Raw genomic sequence first — 25842 nt, 5'->3', positions numbered from 1 at the left:
CACTGCTGTAGAAAATCACAGCAAAGCTACTTGAGCAAGCAGCCAGAAGTTAGACATGGTGTTGAGAACTCCACGACAGTAAAAAAACCCTCTTAATTTTTCAGCTGAGTTGTACCTACCTAGGGCATGGCAAAATTTGCCTCCTATATTCTTCGCTGCCATATAACTTTAAAATATTACTTAAATATAGAGTTGTCTGGTATAATATGAGATACTGCCCAGGAATTGCACCTAGCAAACAGATCGACAGCTTCAGGGTACATTTTGGTAGTGCAAAAAAACTACCACAGTATTCATAAAAAAATAAAAATGCAGAATTGACTAGACAGTTATTAACTGTCACTGAATTAGCTGCCAGGTAGTGTCTTTGTGATATTTTTGTATCCATGCTTGTTGGCAGGTGTTCTTGCTTTTAGAAAAGCAGAAAGTCTCCTTCAAAGAGATTTTGAATTAAAATCCACTCTTAACAACAAACTCATAAGAACCTGAAATGTGATATAATTGCTGGCACATAAAATCGTTAAACAAAGTTTTAAGGACAACGATGAATTTCTTTTTCTGAAGTGCACAGCTGAGAGGCACTTTGTGCTTTATCTTTGTTTCCATCCATGCAGCCTTGTTTTTTGTGGTGCAATGAGATAGACTTCCTGTGCCTACACCTTGACATTCTCCTCAAAATCATGACTAAATCTTTAATCATTCATTATTCAACAAAATACTTCAACATGAGAACGGACATATTCGGTCTTTCAAGAGCTCTTGACAGCCTCCAGAATACTCATTGATTCATTTAACAAGCTACAGATGAAGTAAACATCTGTCTAATGATTCAAGACAATGAGATTCCCTATTGTGGGAAACACCGAGGAGCAAGCCACGGTGAATCAATCCAAGGACACACGGCACAACACGACTTCCACAGGCCCGTCAGTGACAGCCTGTGGCGTGAGCCACTGGGTGTGGTTACCAAGCACAGACAGCAGCTCAAAACCAACAGTGCTCTTTGAAACTGGCCCAGGATAACTGTCCTATAATCAGTGACACAGCTCCAAATTGGAATCCAGCAGCAGCATCCAGGCGTGCCATGCACTGGAGCCACCTCCACCAGAAGAAAGCCATGGACTGACAAATCACCTCACTGCAAAAGGAGTCAAACCTGCTATATCTTTATGGGAAGTACTAGCTAATTTGTCAGTTCTTTATTATCTTAGATTATTTAGCATTATGGCAGAGAACCACTCAGAGAGATAATAGTAACTACATGAACTTACAAGTTTTCTATGATGTCACCAAAACATGCTAGTTAAAATCCTTTTTAATAAATACATGTATCACAAGTAACTATGTGTTGGTGTTCCCACTCTTATCCCGCACTCCCTTATCTTTAGTAGCCAAATGTCTGTTCATTTTAATACCTATTTCTTTCTGCTGATGCAACATGTTATCATGTGATTGCATTCCCAAGGCTAAGATTTGTCTTTTCTGTACAGCTCATGGACCTCTATGTCTGTGTTGCACACAGCTACCTTCCTACATGTAAACTTACGAGCCTCAGAACAAGCAACAAGCTCCGTGCACCTTGGTGAACCTGAAAATTGACTTTCATTCTGTGCTAAGTGTTTCAGAACCAGTTTTTGACCAATATTTTTGTTCACTTGACCAATAATAGCTGCCCCTAAGAATAACTCTGTCATGAATACCTCCATCCCAAGAAGGGCACTACAAGAAGAAGGCAAAGTTTACATAATTGGATTTTATGCTCAGCAAAGGGGAAACACTTCAGTCTTTGGAGTGATATACTTGATTTCTTCCCATGGCTTAAGTTTAATGCAATAACATTAAGTAACAGGAGCAAAGAACCACTGTGAATCAGTAAGCACTGAGAACTGCCAATGAATAAAACAAAATACACTTTTGTTTCTACATATGAAATTGTCCATGTGTGTGGTGTTACAAGGAAGTTACAAGGAAGTTACAGTTACAAGGAAGGCTGTATCTGAGTTTCTCCCCTGAGACTGAGTTGCTTATTTCAGCTGTTGCATCTAGGTGGAGTCAGTGATATCAAAAAGGATATAAGCCTGTGGGTTTTTTCTTTTTAGGAACAACTCACAGAGTTGATTAGGAAAAATCAAGATGCAAGGATGCAAGCAATTATTGTAATACTTAGCAGACAATATATATTCCTAACACATTTTTAGACAGGAGAAGAATAAAATTATACTTACAATAAAAGTATCTTTAATACTTTTTTTATTATTTGAGTGGAAACTATCATGCATTACATGATATCTGGATTTTTTTTCTATTCCAGACAGAACTGTTGTATTTTTAACACATCTGTGGATTGCTTCTCATTCAGCCTTTCAAATTCACAGAACACACAACACCAAGTACACTACTACTATATCTGTTTTCCTGAGGACATCAAGATGTTTTACACTTATCTCGAATGAACACAACATACAACATTTATATAGTGTGGATAGACTACATATATATATATATATATATATATATATGTATGTAAGTATGTATGCATGAACGTGTGTGATTAATCTGCTCTGATTCAATAGATGGCACACTGAAATTCCAGCAATATTTAACACAATAAGTGAACAATTTAACGTCCATATTTCAGCGAGAGACAGTAAGAGCCAGGAAACACTCCTCAGTTAGTTTTGGTGTTGTACACCACACTAACTGCTCCATAACATATTCAACAGGTTTTTGAACACTATGTCCAGTATTGCACTTCTTTCTCTAAAACTGAGGATTTTACAAAAGAAATAAACCTCCAAAACTGAGAAATAATCCCTCACTTCCTGATGGCTGCGTTTGATTGAGACAGAGATTAGGCATTGTCTGGTTTGTACACTATTCTAAAAATTCTTCACTGCCCGGCTAGAAAATCGAGAGACATCTGCGTCTGGAGATTGTGTCACTAATCCACTAATAGAAGTCCTCTGTGAAGTGATGTTAATGAAGAACTTTTCTGTGCCACTTGGACATAGGAAGTGCAGGAAACACTGCAGATCCTCAGAGGTAAACACGTGATATACTGCAAGCACTGGGTTTTTTTGTATAATATTTGCAAATTAGTTTAATGCTATCACATGATAATTCAAGTAAGTAGCTAAGTGTTACTTCCTAATGCATACAATTTTATTTGCATTTATTGACAATTCCTTTAGCTAAAATCCACTTGCAAGCAAGAATCCATTTTCTTTGTTTGCTCCAGACTTTTTTTTTCCACAAAAAGTTGTTACTTCTACTTTTAAGATTGGTGGGCATGGCAAAAATCTTTGTAATTCTGAACATAGACTTCTTTCATGACCATTATGAAAGCAAATCATCATAAAGCAATTACACAAACCACTAAATCAAAACTGGTATGTACAAAATCACTTGAAAACTACATACATAAAGCACCACCACAGGAAGGCTATGTGGGTGAATATATTTTTCAAATATGGCCATCACCTCAGTATCCTGGCTCAAAATTTTTTAACTTTGCAATTACATGCAATTGTCAAACCTGCATAGAACATCTTTATCATAACAGAGACATCTTGCTACCCTATTTATATGCTTCACCCTATGGAAATATTTATGCATAAATTAATCTGAAATAATTGAAAAGTCTGTATGAGCAAAATACGAGATGAATCACAACGTTTGGCTTGAAATGAAATGCAACGATTGACTTTTGGAGTCCCCATGACCTAAAAGATGCTACATTATATAAAATTGTCATAGCACTACACTCCTAAGTAAATAAAGATGTAACTTGTCTCCCTTTCAACTGCAACGTTAGAAAGGCTGACAGGGCTTCACAAAACCCTCCTGTGTTAGGGAACGGAAACTCCTAATGAGATTAGTTGGTGTGTGTGCAGACATTACTTAGCCATGACTAAATGGGCTCTCTTCCTGCAGCCAGTGGAAAATTCAGGGAACTTTTTCCCCCTGCAGCATCAGAGTCCCTCTAACCTTCAGCAAAGCCAGATCCAACAACAACTCTCCACTTTCTCTCCCTTTCTCCCTCTCTCTTTTTTTTTTTTTTCCCTTCCCTTACAAACATTTTTTGTGTTTTTCTTTTTTTCAGTTGGTGGTGGAACCTATCCACGTCGGCCAAGGGGGTCTGGGGGCAGGGGGTGGCTAAGAAAATGGGGTGGGGGGAGGTCCGGAGAGAAGGCAGAAGACTACAAAGGAAACTGTAAAAAGGAGCAAATACATAAACCTGAGAGGGAGAAAACCACAGAGTTTCTTTGTGAGCTGCAGTGACTCATTTTCAAGATGTTGTCTGCTGCCAGTTTCAAACCGGAAGCGCATGGCAATTAGTCTTGCTGTTTCCAGACAAGCCAGAAACTCTCCCGACACTTTTTTTTTTTTTTTTTTTCCTTTTTTTAAAGCCCCTTCTGCAGTTTCTGCAGGAGCCTTCCCTTCCCTCCCCCCGCGCCCTCCACGGCCCCGCTCGGCCTCGCAGCGCCGCCGGGGACCCCGCGGCGCCCCCGCCGCCCTGACAGGCACCGGGCGGCCCCCGCCGCCCCGAACGCCGTAACCGGGATGCCGCTGGGAGGGGACAGCCCCCCGGCACCGCCAGCCGGCACCGCCGGGCAGCGGGACACGAAACGCCCCGCCACCGCCGAGGGGCTGCGCGCAGAGCGGGGTCCCGGGGCTCCCCGCGACCCCCGGTGCCTCTTTCCCGGCCCTGCCGCTCCTCACCCTCCGGCTCCTTCTCCCGCATCTGCCCCCCTCCACACACACACTCACGGTCCGTCGCCTCACCTGCACCCGCAGCTCCCGGGGGGCGGTAGGGCCCCCGGGGAAACCCTCCACCGGGGCGGGGGCCTCCTCGGGCATCCCGCCCCCCCGACCGCCGCCCCCCGCCTCGTTACCGCCGCGCTGCCCGGGCCCGACCCCGGGGCAGGACCCCTGGGCTCCCCGGCCCCGTGCGGGGCTCCGAGCCCCCTCCCCGCGGTGCCCGGCAGCCTCACCTCCCTCCCGCGGGCTGTCCCCCCTGCCACCCCAGCAGCGAGCGGAGCGCGGCCGCAGCCGCCGGCCTCCCCTTCTCCTGCCCGCAGCCCCCCGAAACTTTGCGGGAGCCGGGGCGGGCGCAGCAGCACTTGTACCTACCCAGCGGCTGAGGGACTTTTCCGCTCTCTCCTGGTAGTCTAGAGGGAGCTGAGTAAAATTCCCTGATTCTCCATGCTGACAGTCTTCTGCAGGCTCTCTGTTGCTCTGTTGCTCTAGTAATGAGATCCTGATTTTGTTTTCCCTTTTTCCTTTTTTTTTTTTTTTTTTTTCCCTTGGGCCGGTGTGTGTGTGTGTGTGTGTGTGTGTGTGTGAGCGCCTGCCCGTGAGAGGGAGCGAGCAGGAAGCCGGGGCAGTCAGACAGCGGCCCGGCTCACTTCCTCTCCCGCACTATTCCCCGGGCGGTTTGCAGTCTGTGTAAACAGCCTTTTCCTCCCCGCGCCCCTCGCTCTGGCCGCCGATGTGCAGCATGGCTGTAACACAAGACACACGCATAGTACAGCGGGCAGCGGTGACTCCGCCGGCTCGCAGGGAGCTCCGCGACTCCCCCGACCGCCACCCCTTCCTGTGCTACACCCCCAGGGAGGAGCTTCCCGCAGGCCGCCCCGGCTGCTTGGGCCAAAATGCGCCCGCGTTTCCCCGGGGGACATCGGGGAGATGCTTATGAACCCCTTACGAGCGGTGCTTCGCCATCCCGGAGGATGGTGACGGCTTTGGCCCGTGGAGAGACGGCCGCCTTCGTCCCACCGTGCTGGGGCTGAGGTCACCGTGGAGGGGAGCACTGGGCACCGGTGGTGGGGTCATTGCGGGCTGAGGGGCTGGTGGGATGCAGTAGCTCACTGGACGCTCGTGGCCACCTTCCCAAGCTGAACCGCGCAGGGACAGCAAAGTACAGAAGTGGTGGAACACAGTACAACATAAATCGAGGGAAATAACATGTTAAAAATCAAGGAACACTCAAATCATAGCATCATGGAATAATGGTTTTATTTGGTTTGGGAGGGACCTTTGACAGTCGTCCTGTCCGATTCCCTAGCAATGAGCAGGGACATCATCAATTTGATCAGGTTGTTCAGAGCTACTGCTCCATCCTGGCCTTGAACATTTCCAGGAATGGAGCACCTCCACGTCTCTGGACAACCTGTGCCAGTGCCTTACCACTATTATTGTAAAAAACATCTTCCTCATATCCAGTCTGAACCTATCCTCTTTTAGTTTAAAATTATTTCCCCTTTTCCTATTGCAAATCATCAAATACAAGCTGGATCGTGCAGCTCCACATCACATCTCAAGAGTCAGACCAGTGGTAGTTAGCTGATTGAGGTTTAGGTTTTGACCTTCAAGCTGTAGACCTCAGATATAAGCCGTTGGTTTAGATTTATTAAAAGGGACACATTTCCAGTACTGGGAGTTTACATAAATTTTGTATATTTTTGTGTCTCGTATATCAGCATTTCTAATTTTATTTGGAAACGTTCAGAGTGAGTGACATTATCTTCTGTCTGCCTAGAACATCAGTGATGTTCAAGGCATAATACTTCAAAACCAATACTGTTATTTCTTTTAATAGCAATGAGATTTATCATCCCAGCACTGTAACTGCTATTCAGACTGTTTTTGATGAGCACTGACATAGAAGCCTTGATTATTTTTATCTCTCTATTGGTTTGTTGCTTGCAATGTCATTGAGAACAAAAGTATGTTTTAATGGAGTTAGAGATTGTCACAGTTGGCCACTAAGTATCAGTCAATAGCATCTGAACAGAAGTATAGAATCAAATTCAGTCTCTTGAGGAAGTCTATCAGGTTTCTTCCTTTTTGTGTTCTAACATGCCATAGAGGAGCAAGAATAATTTGGTACCAGCACACCAAATAATGGAACTTTGTTATTTTTCTTAAATCATTCCTTTTTAGGAGTCAGTCTGAATTCCAGAATAGAGATATGAGGTCTGATAAATCCTCATGTTGTGTTTTCTAAATAAAGAAGAAATACAATCTTTAATTTTGGATAGTATTTTTCCTAGATTAAATGTACAGTGGATCAAGTCCTTGCTGTTAGCACTAGTTTAAGTTATGAGGATTATAAGCTGAAGACCCAGTTTTGCAAACAGAGCAGTCAGAGAAGTTTTTATGGTATCAAAATGAAACGCTGGACTGACAGCTGGGAATACCAGTTTTCATCTTCTGCATTTGTCTTTGATTGTCTTTCTGACCAAGACATGAAGCAGATATACCACAGTTGCCTTGACCAGCTATTGCTGCGGAGATCTGAGAGAACAAACTCCCAAAAACAGTGCAAGTTCTTTTCTTCTGCATATAACAGTATGTCTCTAAAATGTCTAAAACTTTTCTCCAATTTCCTATGCTGTACCTGTTTGCAGCACCTTTTTTTTTTGTGTGTGTGTGTTATTTTACAACACCAATCATTTTTCTGTCTAGTAAGGTGGAAACCTAAATAAGGCTGCCATGCTGAAAGTCAGATGACTACTGGATGAGGGCTCTTCATAATTACCCTACAAAAGCTGGAGTAAAAAGTGTAGAACTCGTTTAACAGAATGAAGACAGCAGGATGTGTTGGAAACACAATCAATTCAGAAAGCTCTACAGGAAGTGGAAGAAAATAGGAGCTTTTGGCCAGAGCTACTGTTTGTAGCACTATGGATGTCATAGGAACAGTATTTTTGGAAACTACATCTATGTCTTGATAAAAACACTGTGCTTTACAGAATGATTGCTGAAACTCTCCTCTGCAATATCTGCCTGACTTGATTAATTTACACTTTGGGTTAACCTTAAGAATTATCTGATGCAAAAATACAAGATGATTTATGAGGAAAACAGTGTGTTTGTGTCGTGTAGGAGCTTTCTTCTTCTGTTTTTAAAAATCCTGTCAGTTAACATAGTTATTAAAATGCTGGTTATATTTTTAGCACAGTCACTAGTTAGCTTCTGTGTCTCATTTCACATCCATTCATCAGCACATGATATCATTACAACTGTTAACTGTGAAGACTTAGTTCTGTCCTCAAGCTATGAAGACCTGAGGGTTTAGCTTTGGAAATTGTTGTTCCTTGCTCAGATTTGGTCCAGACAACAGCTGTTGTACTCATAAAGGACTAAGTTTAACTGAGACAGCTCCCCTTGGACCAGTAAGGCAGGTTACTGCTGCTGAAAGTCCTAATCTGATGGGTTCAGGCAATCCTTGAACAAACATATGCACCCAGGATGTCTCTGTTTACCTGGAGACAGTGAGATTTGTAAAAGAGCCTGTATTTATAAACCACTCCTGCTGAAAAAATTGCCCCAAAGCATTCCTAAGAATAGTGACTATAATTCTGCCTCATTTTATTAGATTACATCAATTAAGAAACCAGGCTTTGTCTGTCTTTTCAGATTGTTTCTCCTGCATTTTTAAACTGTTCATAAATCTCATGTGCTGCTGTAATTAAACAATCTAAGAGAAGGAAACAAAAAAGTAAAGGTAGATTTGCTGTCGTCTGGATCTCTGTTTAAAGCTCTTCAGGCTGAGACTCATAAATGGGTTGGTCTAGGCTTTAGTCTAATTTCACTCTGAGCCTTGAGTCCCTCCGTAATTAAATTATTAAATTAAATTATACAATTGTAATGTCACTTTGTGGTTTACAATTTTCCTTAAGTGTACATAGGTGCTTATAATCGCATGTAATTATCAAGAACAAAGTTGAAAGCAGTTGGAAATAATTGTTGTTTCATTTAATATTTTAAGTGCTAATATATTTAATGAATATATACATTGTTTCATCTTCTCTAATAATTTTTATTTCTTTCTAGATTACAGGCTGTGCAGTGAAGAGGCTTCAGATTTGTGTCTGCCTTTAGGACAATGAGTACAATAGTTCTGTGGGAGAAACACTCCTAACCATTCTTCTTTCTTATTTTCTAACAATTCTAACTTGAATAACTGCCTGACAGGTTACAGGAGGATTTCCAGGGAATTTTGGAAACTGGGTAAATAAAAACTAATTACCTGAGCTGAAATGACAGTCTAATTCATGTAAGATTCTTGGTTGCCAATCACAACATGTTATTTAAATGTCCTGCAAATATTGCATCCATACTGATGAATGTTGCTCTAGGAGGTTTGGCTTTTTTCTTTCACACTCTCCTGTAGCTGAACCAGCACAGGCTTTAGAGCCAACAACTTCATTATTGCAAACAGCCCTGGGGGATCCACACTGCTCACAAAGTGGTCAAGTCCTCAGTTTTATCTCATCTCACTGGCAGCTTCACTGGCAAGAAAAGTGCTGTGTCCAATACCACAACTCCAGCACATAACACTGACTCTAAATCCACGGAAACTCAAGGGACGAGGTTGCACAGTGTTTCCCAAAAGCATTTCTTCCTGGGCTTTTTGCTGAGCTATCTAGAGTAAAATTGTGAACTTTAGAAGAGGTAATGGCAGACATCACCTCTGATGATCCTTCTGTCAGATCACAGAACTGTGTTTGTTCTTGAGAAACCTCTTGTTCAAAGTTGGTTCAGATTAGTGGGAAAAAATTGCATGTTGCCACAAAAGCTTCTAAACTTAATGTCACATTTTCTGAAACAAATAAATCCTGCAAGTTTTAACCTAAAATATTTCCTGTCAGAGGCAGGAGAAGGGCTAAGTGCTTCTTCACACCATGAACTACCATGTACAGATGGTAGGACTTTGGCAGGGAATCAGGAGCCTCTTCTGCCTTCCCAGGGACATCTTTTTCCCTTAGGGAGCATGTTCTAGTCCCTCGTGACTGTCTGTGAATGAGATTTGTTGTTGGCTTGCAGTTAGAAATCTGCCTTCAGTCTTAAAAGAATGATGTTTTAGAGACCCCAAGGTTTTCCTCTTCTCCCCTATCCACCCCCGGAAGGCTGTGGTGCTTGATCAGGAAGGAGCGTTTGAGGCAAATGACTGCTTTTACACTCCTCTTCCTCTGGCACATTTTGCTTTCCTGAATGTTTTGCTTTCCCTGTGTGCTGTGGAAGAAAGCACATGACCCAACATGTTTCAAGTAAAAGCATCATTGCCTGTACAATTTCATTAGGTTGCCTTCTTAGTGAAAGGTTTATAAGGAATTACATCCTGTGTACAGTGTAATTGCCTATGATTTGTTTGTCATTAAAGGAATGTGGTGTCAGTCTGTATTGAAGGAACCTAGAGCATCTAATGAGCAACCCATGAAAACAGGCAAAGAGGATTCCATGAATCTCTGACTAACCATGAAGTCTAATCTAACGGCAAAGATTAACTATTTCAGGTTTCTCTTAAATCTTCCAATCTGTTGTACAGCAATTTCTTTTCCAGGCTAATTAATTAAAGGTCTCAGCTAGAACTTTAGTTGCATTTTATTGATCTCTTCCCCTCCCCCACCATTTCCCATCTGTCTATTTTATCCTAACCTAATCTCTAAAGATAAGTGATCCAAGGTAATTGTCTACTGACAAATATCACCATAGCATCTGAACATAATTAAACTGCTTTTACTGTTCTCAAATGCTTTTGGTCCAATGGAGCACAACTCACTGCCATTTCTGTTCAGCCCACACTAATTCTAAAATGTTTAAATGATTAATGAAATTGAACATATTTTACCTTCAACATGTTATTTTATAGTTTTATGTTCCCAGTATGATACACACTTTGGGACACAGGTCTACTTAAACATTTTCAAATAGGTGAAAATGACAATATTTTTTTCTCTTCTAATTACTGTGTATTTTATTATAATGTTCCAATTAATGTATTTTTGTATTTTATAGTTACAAAGTTAATTATGCATATTCTTGGTGATGTGCATTTTCTAATATACTAACTGATGTTTTCTTAAAGCCCTTCCTGTTCTCCTACTCCATAGCCATAATTACAAACCTCATATAAAAGACACTTTGGAAAAGCAAAGTCTTCAAAATGTTCAGTTTTTAGAAGTCAAAACTAACCCTTTAACCAGTCATTGGTGCAGACCATAAAGTACAGAGATTATGTGTTTCTTATGGGAAATGACAGCTATTAGCATAATAGTAGCTCCACTCTGCTTGCTAGAAAATCCTTTTTTCTAAGTCATGTTACACAAAAAAGTTTAAAAATTAATGTATCTTAATACCTTTACGTTGCATGTTCATGTGCACTCCTTTTTCTTGAATGGTAAGAAAAGATTTTGGAAAATAATTCAAGGCACGTAATTTAGGACCCTGGTATGAATGCTTCCGAGGTGCCTGCTTCTCCCTGCTGACCAGGCAGGGATCCTGGGAAGCTTCTCTAGATAACTCAGCCACTCTAACTACATGCTAAGGGTTAGAAGACATAGGTATATCTTTGATTCATATTCTGCCTTCTGTACAGCTGAAATGTGGAATCCACTTTTTACTGCTAATGAGGAGATTTTATTTGCTATACATTTTAACTACAAGTATGAAAGGTTTTCAGTCTAGACAAACTCATATCTAAGTAATTTTAAAGTGACAACTTTTTGTTCCTTCTAAAAACTCAGGTAATGTAGGCTTGCAATGCAAGCTTGATCTTGTTCCTCAAAACAATTCCCAGTTTATACATCTTTCATATATTTACTCTGTAATAGAACATGACTACTGTCCTACCTGTACCTGAAACAGGCACACTGAAAAGCTGATGCCCAATATCCCAGCTGATATCCTATCATCACATGCTTGTGGTAGTTGCAGTTCTAAGAGAATTGAGGATGTGCAGCCAAATCTACAGTTGTATGAGTATTGTTTTGGCTGTTGTTGTGTGCTCCTGACTAGGCACTGTCAAAAGATGCCTCATTTGTATGGAAAGTTCTTTTGATTCAAACCATCGGCTCCTTCATAGCCAGACCTAGCAAAAGGCCATAAACACAAGCTGAAGTCCATAATTACTAAATAAATTCTTCAGAGCTAACCATGTGCTCTTGTTTTGCTTAACACAAAATGTATTCAAGCAACAACATGTTGAGGAATGCATATAATGCAGGTGGCTCAGGGTGCAGCTGCAGTTCAAGCTGTGGGTTGAGCTCTGGGTGGCTGGAGCCCCAGGCAGGGGCTGTGGAGTGCATTACAAAGGGCCCATGCACCTGTGGTGCCGGCCAGGGGACCAGACGCTCAGAGATGAGGCAGGAGCCGAGGACCCTCAGACTTCCCAGTGCTTGGGCTGTGAGGGGATAAAAGCAAAGGGGATCCTTTTTCAGGGTCCCTCCTCAGAGACGCCAGCTCAAGTTGGTGTTTTCTTAATTAGTTATTGCACCAAGATTAAATTATTTGAAGGCTCATCTGAGACTCTGCTAAAGGAAACCTGGAGTCGTGCTGGTGTGCATGTGGAGAGTGTGGCTGGGAAGGGACTTCAGTCTCAGCTCAGGAGGTACGAGCAGGACTGCCAGGGTGGCTCCTGGATGGTCAGAGAGGGACGTTCCCTTTACATGCAGGCCTATGGGAACATCTAACATGGATATATCGCACCACTGGCACCACGGCTGCTCCAGGTGATAGGACAGGTCTTTGGCTAAACCCTCTCATACATATTTCAGCTGCCTGCAACACTAGATTGAAGCATGCTCTAAGCTTTGCTGAAGCGAGGTCTTCCATCCTTCTGTAAAAGGTGTTGAAGTTATGTTAGGTTTCTTTTGACTGTGGTGCATTCCAGTCAGGGGTCCGCTGAGGAAGTGGTCTTCAGGGGGACTTTGGTTAAATACCAAGTTTCGTCAAAGTTTTGCATAGATTGTAGTATAAACTTGTTAGTCTGACACTTGCTCATTCTGTTAAAAGGAGGATGCTACCCCAAACAGATTATTGCATACATTACTCTCATAAATCTTTCACAATTCATCTTAAAAATTGCTTTGAGATATTATTGCAATTAATATTGTAAGAGAAATTGTAAAAATACTTACACATAGAAATGTGTAGTAAAGTATGTAACTGTCCTTAAACATTTAAAAAGAAGAAGGAAATGTTATAAAGTGTTGGTAAATTTTTTGGATGCTGTTTATGTTTGAACTTTTCTCTGTTTTCCTGTAGAAACTTCCGTATCCTCTTCCTGTGTCCCTACAAAGTTTTGTACAATGCAGAACAAGAAATGCTACAGGGATTGTGCTCCACCTTTCTCTTTCCTGCTGGGATATCCTTTCTGTAGAGAAATGTAAAGTATGTAATATTCAAGTAAAAATTTATCTCAGTAATTTTCTGTAATCTTCAACATATTGAGTGGCAGAAGTGCACCGCTATTTTTATGTTGTTATGACATATGAATTTGCCAGCCAAAGGTAGCTAAAATCTATTACAAAGTTTCTTGTTTTCCAGAGTCTTATCAAGGGTTCATGTCTAAGCCAAACAAGACAAGGGTGGGCTGGGTTTTTCTCTTCATTGTTTCGACTGAATTAACAGGAAGGGGGGAGTGCTTTACCTGTCTGACAATGGAGCAATATTCATTAGCTCCCACTTTTCACTTGTCTGTCTGTCCAGACTCTGTCTGCATCCTTGTGGGAATTGTAGGGGAACTTCCTAGCTCCCAGTAATAAATAAAGAAATTAGTAAAGGCCTTCATCCAAATTCCACTTTAAATTCACTCTAAAAGTTAATGTTTACAATATATAAAATAGAGGAACAGGACTTTAAAAGTATAGGCACTGCTAATGGATGATGTTCCTGAACAGTCAGCATAGTCTCACCAGCATGGAGCAGAGGGGCAGAATCACCTTCCTTGACCTGCTGCCCATGCTCCTTTGATGCAGTCCAGGATTCCATTGGCTTTCTGGGCTGCAGGCTCATAATGCCCAGTCATGCTGAGTTTTTTGGCAGCCATCACCCCAAGTCTTTCTCTGCAGGCTGGTTTCAATCATTTCTCCACCCAGCCTGCAGGTTTTTCTGGGATTGCCTCAACACACCTACAGGTTGGGCAGAGATGAACATTACTTTAAACTCTGTGAAAAATCTGTGAATATTAGCTCTTAGGAAGAAGACTCTGTTAATGCTACAATAAGGAAGAATTGTAACTGAACCCATCAAGTCACAGACACTAATGAGTCCACAAGATGATAAGGTATAAATGACTTTATCATGTCATTAGAGTCAACTGGAGTTTGCACTTAGGCAACAGAGAACCCCAGTCAAAAAAGGTAAAGCCATATGAAGCCAGACTTCACTTTCTCTTCCTTTCTGGAACAACATGGTTTTTTTGCACAGCTCCACAGAGATATAAATTCCTCTCTTCTTGTCTAACCCACAAAAGAGGCTACTAGGCAAGACCAGACTGTCCTCAGGACCAGTGTTACACCAGTTAAACATAGACAGTCTTTAACCACCTTCTACTTTGGTCTTTCTGGTTGTCTTGATAATCTTGGTTTTCCTATCAGAGCCTCAGGAAACCACATATCAGAAGGTTCAGGTAACTTTGTTCTGCTCCCTGGATTAACCCCAAAACCAGTGCAAACTGTTCAATACCTTCCCCTAGAGGTTGCAGGCATCTTTTTTCCCTGAGAGTACCAGTGTAAAATCATGATTCTAACAAGAAAAAGTTTTATTAAAAAAAAGGTGAAAACTCAAAGAAATGTGTATTTTCCCCTAATTTATTAGTTACATTTCTGATCAGCTTTATTAGATTAGATAAGACTTGGGCTCCATGGAAATAAAAAGGGACTGCTCTAGTGAAAGACTCACTAAAGGTAAAGAACAGTGTCTTGAATGTTTAATAGCTATTTCAGAGCCTACATTTTCACATGTGTTTGTTTAAACCTCATTATAAGCCATTCTGACCAATTATTTCTTCACCCCAGAAAAACTGTTTCATCATTTGATTCAATTAAAAAAAAAAAAAAAGTGTGTGTTTCTATGAGGAGCTTATTGAGGTAAAGACACAAAGAACAGATGAGTGCTCTGTGTAGTTCTGAAAACTGTGAAGTCAGAATCATGATCTGTGTCACCTGTGCAAGGTATCCAAGCTGGGCATTTATCATGATGCTGATAGAGTTTCTTTCCCCTTCCCTGTGCTTTCCCAGTTAGTATGGTCAGCAAGACCTCCATGCACTCAAGTGCCACATCATTAAATCATGGCTCTAAGTCATATTTAGAGTAGGGCTGCATCTGCCCCTTCAAGAAGTCTTCACTTCTCTCCCACAGCAAAAACCTTCCTTTGAGGCCTGATACTTTCCCTACTTGAGCAGAACAGCTCCCAAGGGAGTTTATGTTTGTGAAAAAACAAAAATGAGTCACAGGCAGAAGATTAATTTAATAATGCAGAAACAGATGCCCTCAAGGATGTGTGGTATAGAAGAGAAAACAGCAACTTTTATGATGCCTGTCTTTCTCCCAGCAAGAATCACCTCTGTCTTTCCTCATTATAGCTTTGCCAGCTACTTTTAAGGTAAGACTTGCAGCTTAGAGATGTCTATGCTCAAAGCAAATCTGGAATTGTAGCATTTTGGCCCTTCTTAATGAGTTTTTTCCTCTCACAAGACTGTTTAATTTCCATAGAACTGTATGGAAATAGAGTTGGTGTCTTTTTTCCAAGATGCTTGTTTTTTCATTGCCTCTCTTCAAAGTTCTGCATAACATTTGAGAGGGTTGAAACAGGAAACTGAGATGTTCTGGGTCTCTTGGCAAGGGTTCCAGGAAGTGATGAACAGTTATTTGATAATGGCCCTTTGCTTCAGGAAGGGAGAACTTAGTTGTTTTAAGATTTTGCTGAATTGTGAGAGTATTTTTTTATCTTTCAGGGGATATTACCTTGCAGTGATTTGTATTGTCAGCCTTCTCAGGTCTGGAGAAAAAGGTAGGTCATCTGCCTGGAAAATATCTGTTTGAGAAGGTAGAGCCCCAGATGTTGAAGCTAAAGCTTCTGGTGTTATCTGGCGTTTTTTGGGGTGAAATTGCTTAGAAAGGGGGAGGCAAACTCTGCAGGTAAGATATCAATCACACTGTCACTCTGTAACAGGTATTTGCGATTTGAGTGACTCCAAGGAAGACTTACACTGAGTCATCTGTCTGGAGATGACAAGTAGTCATTTGTCTGTGAGATGAGGATGGGGTTCTTCCAGGGTATAGAAGAGAAAAAATAACAAAGATGGAAAGAAGACAAAAGACATTTCATCTAGTATCACCAGCTTCCTCAAATGCAGAATGAAAAACATCTACTCCAGAGAGCTGTAAAGCAAACAGCACATGAGGGGAGGGGAGGGGAGGGGAGGGGAGGGGAGGGGAGGGGAGGGGAGGGGAGGGGAGGGGAGGGGAGGGGAGGGGAGGGGAGATTCAAACCGCATTCTGTTATATTTAACAGTTTACATTATGTATACAAATATCCTAATTTAGGAGTTATACCCTCAAATATTTGTGAGTTATACACCCTGTGGATATTCCATGTGTTCACTAACATTAATGCTAATGTATCAGGTTGCTCTGTACTGATTGTGCTATTGTATGAGATTACAGTGCATTACTGGGTCCAACATCAGAGGCTGCAGAAAATTATTGGTCTGTGAGATATGAACTGAAGAAATTTTACAAGTGTCTGCTTTGGGCTGTCATCATTGCTTAGGAAGTTTCATAAAGACCTTGCACTGATGTCCTAATTTTAAAAGTTTGGGGTTTTTTTTGTCAATGGTACTAATGAAATTTCTGCAAGTAAAACAGTAACTGTTGTCACATTTTTTTCCATTTTTTGGCAGTTGACATTTTGCATATTATAAACCAAATTAATTTGAAGAACTAGAATCTGTACCCGTTTGTGCAACATCTCACATACCTTAAAATTATGAAGAAGAAAATCAACCAAACCTCTGTTTTCTGTCAGACACATACTTGGGATTTTTGAATTTTGAACATTAAAATTCACTGAGAATGAGGATTCATTTCCTAGAGGGAATAAGATTGTAGCTGTTTGTGCTAAGTGTTCAACATATATGGATAAAGCCTCTAACCCCACAATTTTTCACGTGTGGCTTTTACTGTTCTTCCTCAAAATAGTGAGAAAAAAAACAGTTTGTGTTATTCTATTAAATTGATTCACTTACAGAACTGACTGGATGAATTTTCTCTTTAGGAGTTCAGTTGTACATCTTTCTAAACCTTTCAGCCTGGAAACAACCCACACACCATAAGGGAGTATATGCGGTGTTAGTGTCTGGAAACTTCAAAGTAGCCTTGGTCTCAGATTTATAGAAAATAAACAAACATCCTTTTAAGTAGCATGCTGATCAGCTGCAGAAATTATTTACTACAGCCTGTTTAGGCTAAGAATTTAGGAAATTCCTGATGAAGATAACGGATCATCTTTTGAAGTGTCATCTTTCCAATTTTTTTTCAGCTATGATGCAGAGACTATCTTTTCCTGGGTAGGATTATTTTTTGTGCTCTCCTCAAGTCCTGTCAGCATTTATTTGGCTTGTCCAAATCCTCACTCACTTTGTTCTTTTCATTGATTTTGTTTTTTAGGCCTATAATGCTGTATTTTCACCTTACTTTTCACTTTTCCAAGTAAGTTGTTTCCATATTTTGAGGATATGTAAAAAAAAAAAAACAAACTTATTTACAGGTCTGGATTTTATTTTATATTCACATTTAGGTTTTTTTACATATGTTTCTTTTTTTGCAAGTATTCTGAGGGAACCACTTTGCTTGATTTTTTTCATTAAAAAAGATCTCCAATTCTGTTCCTATAGATTTTAAATATTTTCATGTTTCGTTATCTGCAAAATAAAATTAGTCTTCAACTCAATATTTTTTCAAAATAAAAAAGACTATGGCTTTAGGAGGCAGACAGGAAGTTATGCCCTTTTGACCCAAAGAACTAAGAGGAAGGTTGGGAGGAAGATGATAAAGAGAAAGCAAAGGAGAATACAATTTGTATGCACTGGTCATGGATGTCAAAAGTTTTAAATTATCCCAGTAGGAGGTACATGGGGAGCAATCCCAGGCAGAACGTGGAAACACGACGTAGTGCACCACTCTGTATTGACTTTTTCTCCTTGTTCTCTTGAATTGTAACTTGGATATTGCTATTTCCAGACATCTCACAGAAGACTGGGTTTTTGTGATCCTTTCAACTGGTTATGTGTGAAATCAGTGTTTATGAGGACAATTACTCCTGCACAGTATTGCCAACCTAGGAAGTGCATAGTACTGTGGAAGTGAAAGCCTCAGTTATGCAAATACTTGGGATCATGAAGTCATTTCTGTACCTTTGGTTTCTTTTCTTTCTTATTTCATACTTTTTTTTTCTTCCCGCCCCCCCCCCCATATTCTTCTCTGGCCTGTGGGTTTTTATGTTTTGTTTTTAATCTGTTTTTCCTAAACTATTTATATTTATGCTTTTTTACGCCCCCCAGCCCTCCTCATAATTTTTGAGTGCCTGTTGGAAAGAAAAATGGGGCAAAGCTTATCTTTTTCCATTCTGCAGATGAAAATCCAGAGGTTTTACACAGAGAGATTCAGAGAGATAGGGGAAGGAGTGCTGTTGCTATGGTGGTCTTCTTTGCTTCCTCTCTTCTGCAAGAGTTTATCCTTAGTGAGTCCAGGGGACTCAAGAAAGGAAAGAGCTCTGAAATTCTTGCTTGAAATAGAAAAGAGGTAACTTGATCCTCCTTTTATTCCACAGAAACCTGAGGACAAATGGGTGTGCCTAGTAAGTGTGACAGCAAGGCAAGAAATTAGAAACAGTCCGGTGGATAAGGAGGCTAAAAGAGAAGAATGGGCAGAGATGCCAGAACTACAAATTTGACATCTCTTTGGCATGTCAAAGGACAGGGAAAGGCAAAGAATTGCGCTGACCCCCTGTTGCAAAAGCCAAAATGTACAGCTGGACGGTGAGATAAATTACTCCCACAACCAAGCAGATGAGTCTCACTGTCACTGTGCCCCAGTGCTCCTCCTGGCCTGGGGCAGCTGAATGCAGAATCCTCCTGGGACCTTGGATCAGGCAGAAGGGTCTAGCTAGCAAAGCAAAGGGGCAAATGTAGATGGACATTTCTCGTAAACTTGGCAATATTTTCAAAGTCTATGTTGTGACATTTTATGCTTTGCCATAGATACATGTCAAACACCTTGTACTAGCATATCATTAGGTGCTGCAAAGTGCAAAACTTGTCTCCAATTAAAATGTATTCCACACATACTGGACATTTGAATTTGTGACCCTTACATTTATTAAAACAAACATTCTTACATCTGATGGGTTTGAGTGTTATTGGAGCTTATATTTTCAGGCACTTACACCAGGCAAATATGAGCGTAATAAATGTCTGAAGACTGATGAAATTGTGTCAGAAAATAATTTGGTAGAGTCTCTTCAAAATCAGGAGATCTATAGGGGGGTGCAATAGCCTTACTTCATATTTGCATGGAGAAATGTACATGAGTTTCTCTTAAATTTAATTACTTCATTGTCTTTATAATATTTGACAACTTTTACATACACTTGTCCTCTTAATATCTTTCCAGTACATCTAAAAATGAGATGTAAACCTGTTGATAAGCTGAATTGCATGTTTCCACTTAAATCTGAATTCCTTTTTGGAATCTTTTGATTTTTTTTTTTTTTTAGAAATGTCACAATATTTTGCCTACCACATTTCCAGTATACCTGTACTTAATGCTCTTTCATTTCCTTTGCCTAGCACAAGATGCTGTTATTCCACAAAGTCCCAGGGAGAGTAGGGAAAAAAAAAAAAAAAAAGAGAGAGAAAAATGTTAATTTAGGAAGTAAATCTGCTCAGTGCTTTATCCCAGCATCCAGTTCTCCTACTGCTTTTCATATGATGTTTTACACTGCACAGAATTCACTACTATTGTAAAAACCATGGTTATGTTTCTTTTTAAATTTCAAGAAATCCATGCCCTGTTTTAAAGCAGATGGGATTCATAAATTACAAATTATGCTCTCCTTGAAATCCTTTTCATTCAGGAGCAACTCCAGAAGTTTGCTAATTAGACCCATTAAACCAAAACACCACAGCAATAATTCTGTGCAGAAGGAAAGGAGAAGACATCATTAACACTCTTTTATTTACCATTTTGCTGCAAGACAGCACAGAAACCATAATCAGCTCACAACTACGTTCTGTCAGGTGCTGTACAAAATAGCAGTTCCTGCTTCAGGAAATGTGAAATTTATGAATATATTTATAGCCAGTTTTGTGGCCCTCTGGTAAATCCTTTCATGGTTACCTGTCCAAACACTAGTATAGGAATCCAGAAATGTTTGCTGTAGGATACAAACACCTGTGGTTTTCTTCAGGCTGAAGCCCAGTATAGTTTCACCTCCATGGAAGAGTAATAGCACCTTACTGTACACAGAGTGGAATAAAACCCAAGACATTTTGTGCTCTTTAAATTGAAGATGCTTTATACATAGATATGTTTACTGAAAGGCCTTCCAATGAGGCATAACTACGTAGGCATCTTTGTAATATACCTGGGTCAATGCTAATGTTAGAAAGTACTTATTCTGTGGGTCAGCATTGCTGCTGTTTGCAGCCCTGACCTGTTGGTCTGTAATGAATCAATCTGCAGAAGAACTAGACTAACCTGTATCTGTCTCAGCTTTCTTAATTGCAGACCACAAACACTGATAGAACCTAAAATGTTTGCTCAGTCTAGACTGAGCAGGGAAACGAAGGAGCACATTGAATGTGCCCTTTGGGAGCACCTTCAGCTCCTATTATGGAGGCAAAATCTACATATGGCATCAAAAATTCAGACTGCACACAAAAGCAACAAGTGATAATAAATGACTCCTTTAAAATAATTTAAATTAATACAAAATAATCAGGTTTGTGTGTGTTAAAGTTTGGGAGTGCATTTAGTGTCTCTGGAAATTGCTGGCTAGACTGTCCACCACAAATACGAGCAGCAGGTGAGACATTGCCACCTCCCTTGTCCCATCCTAGAGAGGACAGGTCGTTTGCTTGCTGAAATGACACCAGAGCTGCAAAGGGTGGAATCAGAGACACACCAAGTCATCCTGTTCCCTGTGTCCCTTCCTGCACCTCCAGGTGTTGCAAGGAGAGGCGTGCAGGAAGAGCCATCCCAGCTGACTGGCCAACAGAGGTGACCTGTGATCACACCACCACCATGAGGTCTGTTTGTGCAGACAGGCAGGAATGTGATCCCCTCCTCCAGAGAGCAGGGCAACAAGAGCCCTCTGGGCTGCGGTGGGACGGGGCGGTGGCTTCTCTCTGCTGGGAAGCTGGGCACTCCCTTTTACTGCAGCTACACTAAAAATGGCAGCCAAAGCCAAGTGCTGGGATATTCACAATCCAGGCAGTGCAAAGTGTGCTGTCCTGTTGGGAATGAGGCGTGTCTGGAGCTGAGGTTGTTCATGGTTTTGTTTGGCATCCAATTTGGGCACATATTTTGGGCATGGAGACACATCTCTGGCCACCTGTCCTTTTTCCTGTGATTTCCACATGGGGGACCTTGAAAGCCTAAGAGTCCTCAGAGCAGTTGTTTTAGAGCAGCACCAGCAGCTGTGGAAAAGCACCTTGATGGGAGAATTCCACTCAAAGCAGGAAGCCTGGAAGAAGGATCCTTGCAGCCCTGATGCTCCCATCTGTGCCAGCCACCAGCACTAGCCACAATGGGGGCCCTTCATGCTGCAGTGAAGCTGGAAGCCAAAGGCAGGAATTCCTGACTTGTCCTGAATCCAAAAATCTGAGATTTAAAATGAAAAAAAAATTTTAAAAGCAGTTAGCTCTTCTCAATTGAGTTAATAATTGATGCATTTTCCAGGCTCGTCTCATCTGTCAGAGAACAGGAAGGAATGTCCCTGAAAAACTTCAATTTTCATATGTTACCTTGGCCCATGGGGGTTACAGAAACAGCCTTCAAACTGGGATAACCCAGGGCTGCTCATCCTGTGAAAACACGAGAAGCCACCTCTCCTGTGTCCCTCTCCAGTGCCTGGGATTGACAGGCATCACTCTGGAGAAGGCTTGAAAGGGTTACCAGGCTGTGAGAGGGAAGGGTGGGGAGCGGAAGGAGCAGGAAGGCCCGGGGAACCGCAGTTCTCTTACAATCATCAGATCAAGTCACAGGGTGGAGGAGGATTTTCCAGATCCTCTGACCTTAAGGTTGGGGAGTGAAAGGAAGAGGAAGCACATTTGCACAGATCCTCTGTCAGAGCTTCCTCAGGGAGGGGCTCAGCCCTTCTGGCCCTTTGCTACATGCAGGGCCATGCACACACATATGCACAGCTAAATAAACATGAGAGTGAAGTTCAAAGTAGGCCCACGAGAGAAAACATAATCCGTGGGAACCTGTAATTAACCCTTGTGTTCACCAGCCCCTCATATCTTAAACATTAAGTGTGTAACCAGACATAAAAGAAGATTTTTGCTGGGTAGCGGGAGTACCTTGCAGTCCTACAGCACTTCCTAGGATCTTACAATCACCTTATAAGCCATTAAGCCTGACCATGCCTTTGGACAGAAACTTTAGCAGACTCAGAAAAGTAGGGAAACTGAAGCATAAAGCATAAATTAATTGCTGGGATGACTTGGAAGTCCTGTGGTAGAGTTGGACAGGTGGCAGAGACCCCATAGTTCCCCACCACCTTCTTTGTGCCAAATTCAATGCCTGTTGAAGACACCAGATTTTTATTTACTTTAATATGTTTGGCCTAATCTCTTCTGCCACAAAGACATGATCATTTGTATTTTATTATGTACCTGTCCTGCATCTGAATCCTCAGCATGGGTTTCTGAGACAGTAAGACATACTAGAAATAGGCCTGAGAAAATCTTTTTTTCTCAAAAAATTATAATAAAAAACAGCAATTCAAATATCTGCTGTGTTTTTCTCCTTTTTCTCCTCTTGGTCATGTTTAATTTTTTCCCTCTTCGTTTTGTTTTCAAGCTACAGGAAGTTTTACTATGGACCATTTTAGATTAGACACAGGATTCAGTGGGTGAGACCTTTACTTCAGCAGATTTCGAAAAATGTTATCACTATGAAGAGGCAGTCAGAGCTGCAAAATTGACCAGCAGTTTTTGTTTCCTAATCCTGAATAATTCCCCTCCTGAAGAACATTAAAAATAATAACCGAGCATGCAAGCAATTCATCTTCTTATAGTGGCAGATGAGCTGCCCAAAGTGTGAAATTCAGTAAGAGCTCTTTTCAACAAGTATTTTTTTTTTCTGTTGCACATATCATAATTGTGTGTGAGCGACTGCAGCAGTGTCATCTACTGGTAAGTGAGCCAGCTGAAGGTAGCTGAAATGTTTTCTGGAGTCACTAAAGTAACTTGCCAAGGGTAGCAGCCATGCTGGCATCTCCACTGATTCTGTGGCTGGATTTTCATCTTAAGTGGGAAGGCAGTTCATTGTCCTTTGCTGTTAGTCTGATCACTTCTCAGCATTTGCACATTGGTTGTCAGTCTTTTTTTGACTCCTCTAAGCTATTTTTTTTCCTCTCCACCTGTACTCCTACATCTCTTTATTTTATTGCTCCTATGATGGTGGTACATATGTGGTCTTCTAGTGACCACATATTTTAATCTTTTGGCACTGGGTGATGTTTACACAGCATTTTGTTCACCATAAAAGGCCCTTTAAACATTGATTTACAAACCCTTCAATCTGTCATTTTTCTATTCAAGAACCACTGGTTCTGACAAATGAGCCAACACATCTGAACATTGGTACATGCTGTATTTGTGATGTTTATTTTCTTCCAATCATCAGCTTTGATTTAGACTATGTATTTTTTTTCCTCTTTCTTTTGAGTACTTCACTCCTGTGAAATAGATAATGATATTTATTGACTATTACCTTCTGAAAGTCTAAATTTTATTCCTACAAGCTAACAAAGATGGCAATAGACCAGTTGTGATTGCATATCACCTCTTCCCATTAGAAAAAAAATGCACAATTTGCACAGAAAAAGGGACCTAGACAGAAGGAGAGCATTGAATGCTGTCTCCTTCAGAGACAACTAAAATCTCTTGCCTTTCTGGTTTACAACTGAAAGGGCTTTGCCATTAGGAGGTCTGCTGGTACTGAAACCCAGGTGCCAGCACACCCTCCTCACTGCTGGGTTTCTATGAGCCATGGTGTAGATACAGCATTTGAAACGCTGGTGAGTGTCCTCTTCCAGGTCATCCCCATCCAGCCCCATCTTGCAGAAAGCCTCCAGGGTGTTCAGTACAGGTCGCCTTCGGGAGGCTCCAGAGTGAGGAAAAAATGGCAGAAATTGGCTATCTTAGACTGAACTCAATGCATGAATGGTGACATTCACACAATCTTTCTGGAATATGCAGCACAAAAAATTCAGCATCATCTCCCAATTTGTGATAAAGCCTTGATGCCATCTTGATAAATGCTATACATATGACCTAAGTATTCATTATTGAATGTTGACCTATTTAGACTCCTGGATGCTTCTGAATAACCCCAATATTCAAGACAGCTAAAACTTAATGTTCACTTTGTAGCTGATGAGAAAATTGCAACCCTGTAATATTGTGCCAGCTGGACTTCTGGACACAGTGTCAGAACATCTTTAGCATCAGCAATTCATCCAGTAGTTGCAATTTGTTGTAGGTGTAGCTGTACTTGCACACTAGTAAAAAAAGTCCCTTCAGTCCTTCCTGACCAGGTAATTCCTTCTGTCTGTACCATCACCTGGCTTTAACATTTGCATCCTCTTGGAGCATCAGTGTTATTTCCAATAAGAGGAAAGAGCCAGGACTAGATTAAACCATATCCCTTACTACACCAGAGACAGGAACAACTACAGGGTTTGCAGGAGGAAACCAAAGGCAAATCTAATTTATTTAACTCAGCATTCCTTTAGTGGCATTTTGGGCATATAACAGGGAGTAATCCAAAGCTTAGTCCTACGGGTGAGGGGAGTAGGAGGACAGAAAAATTTTTTTTTCTGGAGGCTGGTATTCCTCCTGCCTTATCCTGGGGAGAGTTTCCTGAACCTGGTGTCACAGGCTCTCTCATCAGCAGCCTCTGCAATGATGCTGGTGACAGCTTCCTCTCCCATTTCCATTCCCACCTGGAGGGGGCACAGCTGGATGGGGTTCCCACAGGAGGACTTTGTGATGTGAACGATCTACTGTGAAAAGTGAAAACCTAAATTTTTAAATGCAAAGTTAAAGGAGCTCAGTGCTTTCTCCACAAGCTGAGGAAGAAAAGCTTCCAACTTGTCAGTTGCGTGTTTTTGTTCTGCCTTGTGTAAACAGAGTAGTCTTGCTCAAAGGTTCCCAAGAGAGTCCAAAACTAAGTTACAACGAATTTTTACATTTCAGGAAGGACAGGTGGTCTTTCAAGGAAAAGAATAAACAGTGCTGCTGTTCACATCTTGAGCTGCCACTGGAGCAACATGGCAATGTCTTTTCATAAACCAGCCTTTCTTTACTTACTACGTGGACCAGTGCTCTCACAGGAAATCAGACCGCTTGTGCATTGGGCTCTGTGAAGCTTGAACAACTACCCCATCTTGTCACCTGCCAAAAGCACTCCACTGAATATGGTCACAGTTCCTCTGCATGGGGTCCTTTACTTTCTGCCAATTCATGAGGCTTTTAATGCTATGCAGGCAGAGATTTGAGGCAAAATCCTGTATCACATTTTAGAAATTATTTGCTACTCCAGGGTCAGATGTCTGCTGCTACCTGAGCATTTTGAGTTACAAAAAGTGGTAGACATGGCTTAGAGGGCTTGTGTTCTTAAATAATCAGCAAAAATACTATTATGGTATTGAAATTTTTTTTGCAATGCTTTCTGCTTTCCACTTGATTCCCATATGACCTCTCTCAGAAGGGTACAGAGCAAACTTCTAATAGTGAAGTAAAAATCGAATATTATGGT

At 41.2% G+C, this 25842-nt stretch overlaps 1 protein-coding gene across 2 annotated transcripts in view; it reads right to left on the bottom strand.

Moving 5' to 3' along the window:
• The window catches only part of ELK3 (ETS transcription factor ELK3), a 37142-nt gene extending 31603 nt beyond the window's left edge, over positions 1-5539 (bottom strand). For both annotated transcript variants that reach the window (XM_053942033.1, XM_053942035.1), the window contains exon 1: positions 5134-5539. The gene's annotated coding sequence lies outside the window, so the exon portion shown is untranslated. The remainder of the gene's footprint in view (positions 1-5133) is intronic.
• Between the last annotated feature and the right edge of the window lie 20303 nt (positions 5540-25842).

The sequence above is a fragment of the Vidua chalybeata genome, chromosome 5 (genome assembly GCF_026979565.1).
Source record: "Vidua chalybeata isolate OUT-0048 chromosome 5, bVidCha1 merged haplotype, whole genome shotgun sequence".
NCBI lineage: Eukaryota > Metazoa > Chordata > Aves > Passeriformes > Viduidae > Vidua > Vidua chalybeata.
The sequence above is the reverse complement of the archived record's forward strand: the minus strand, read 5'-3'. Positions and strand labels throughout refer to the sequence as shown.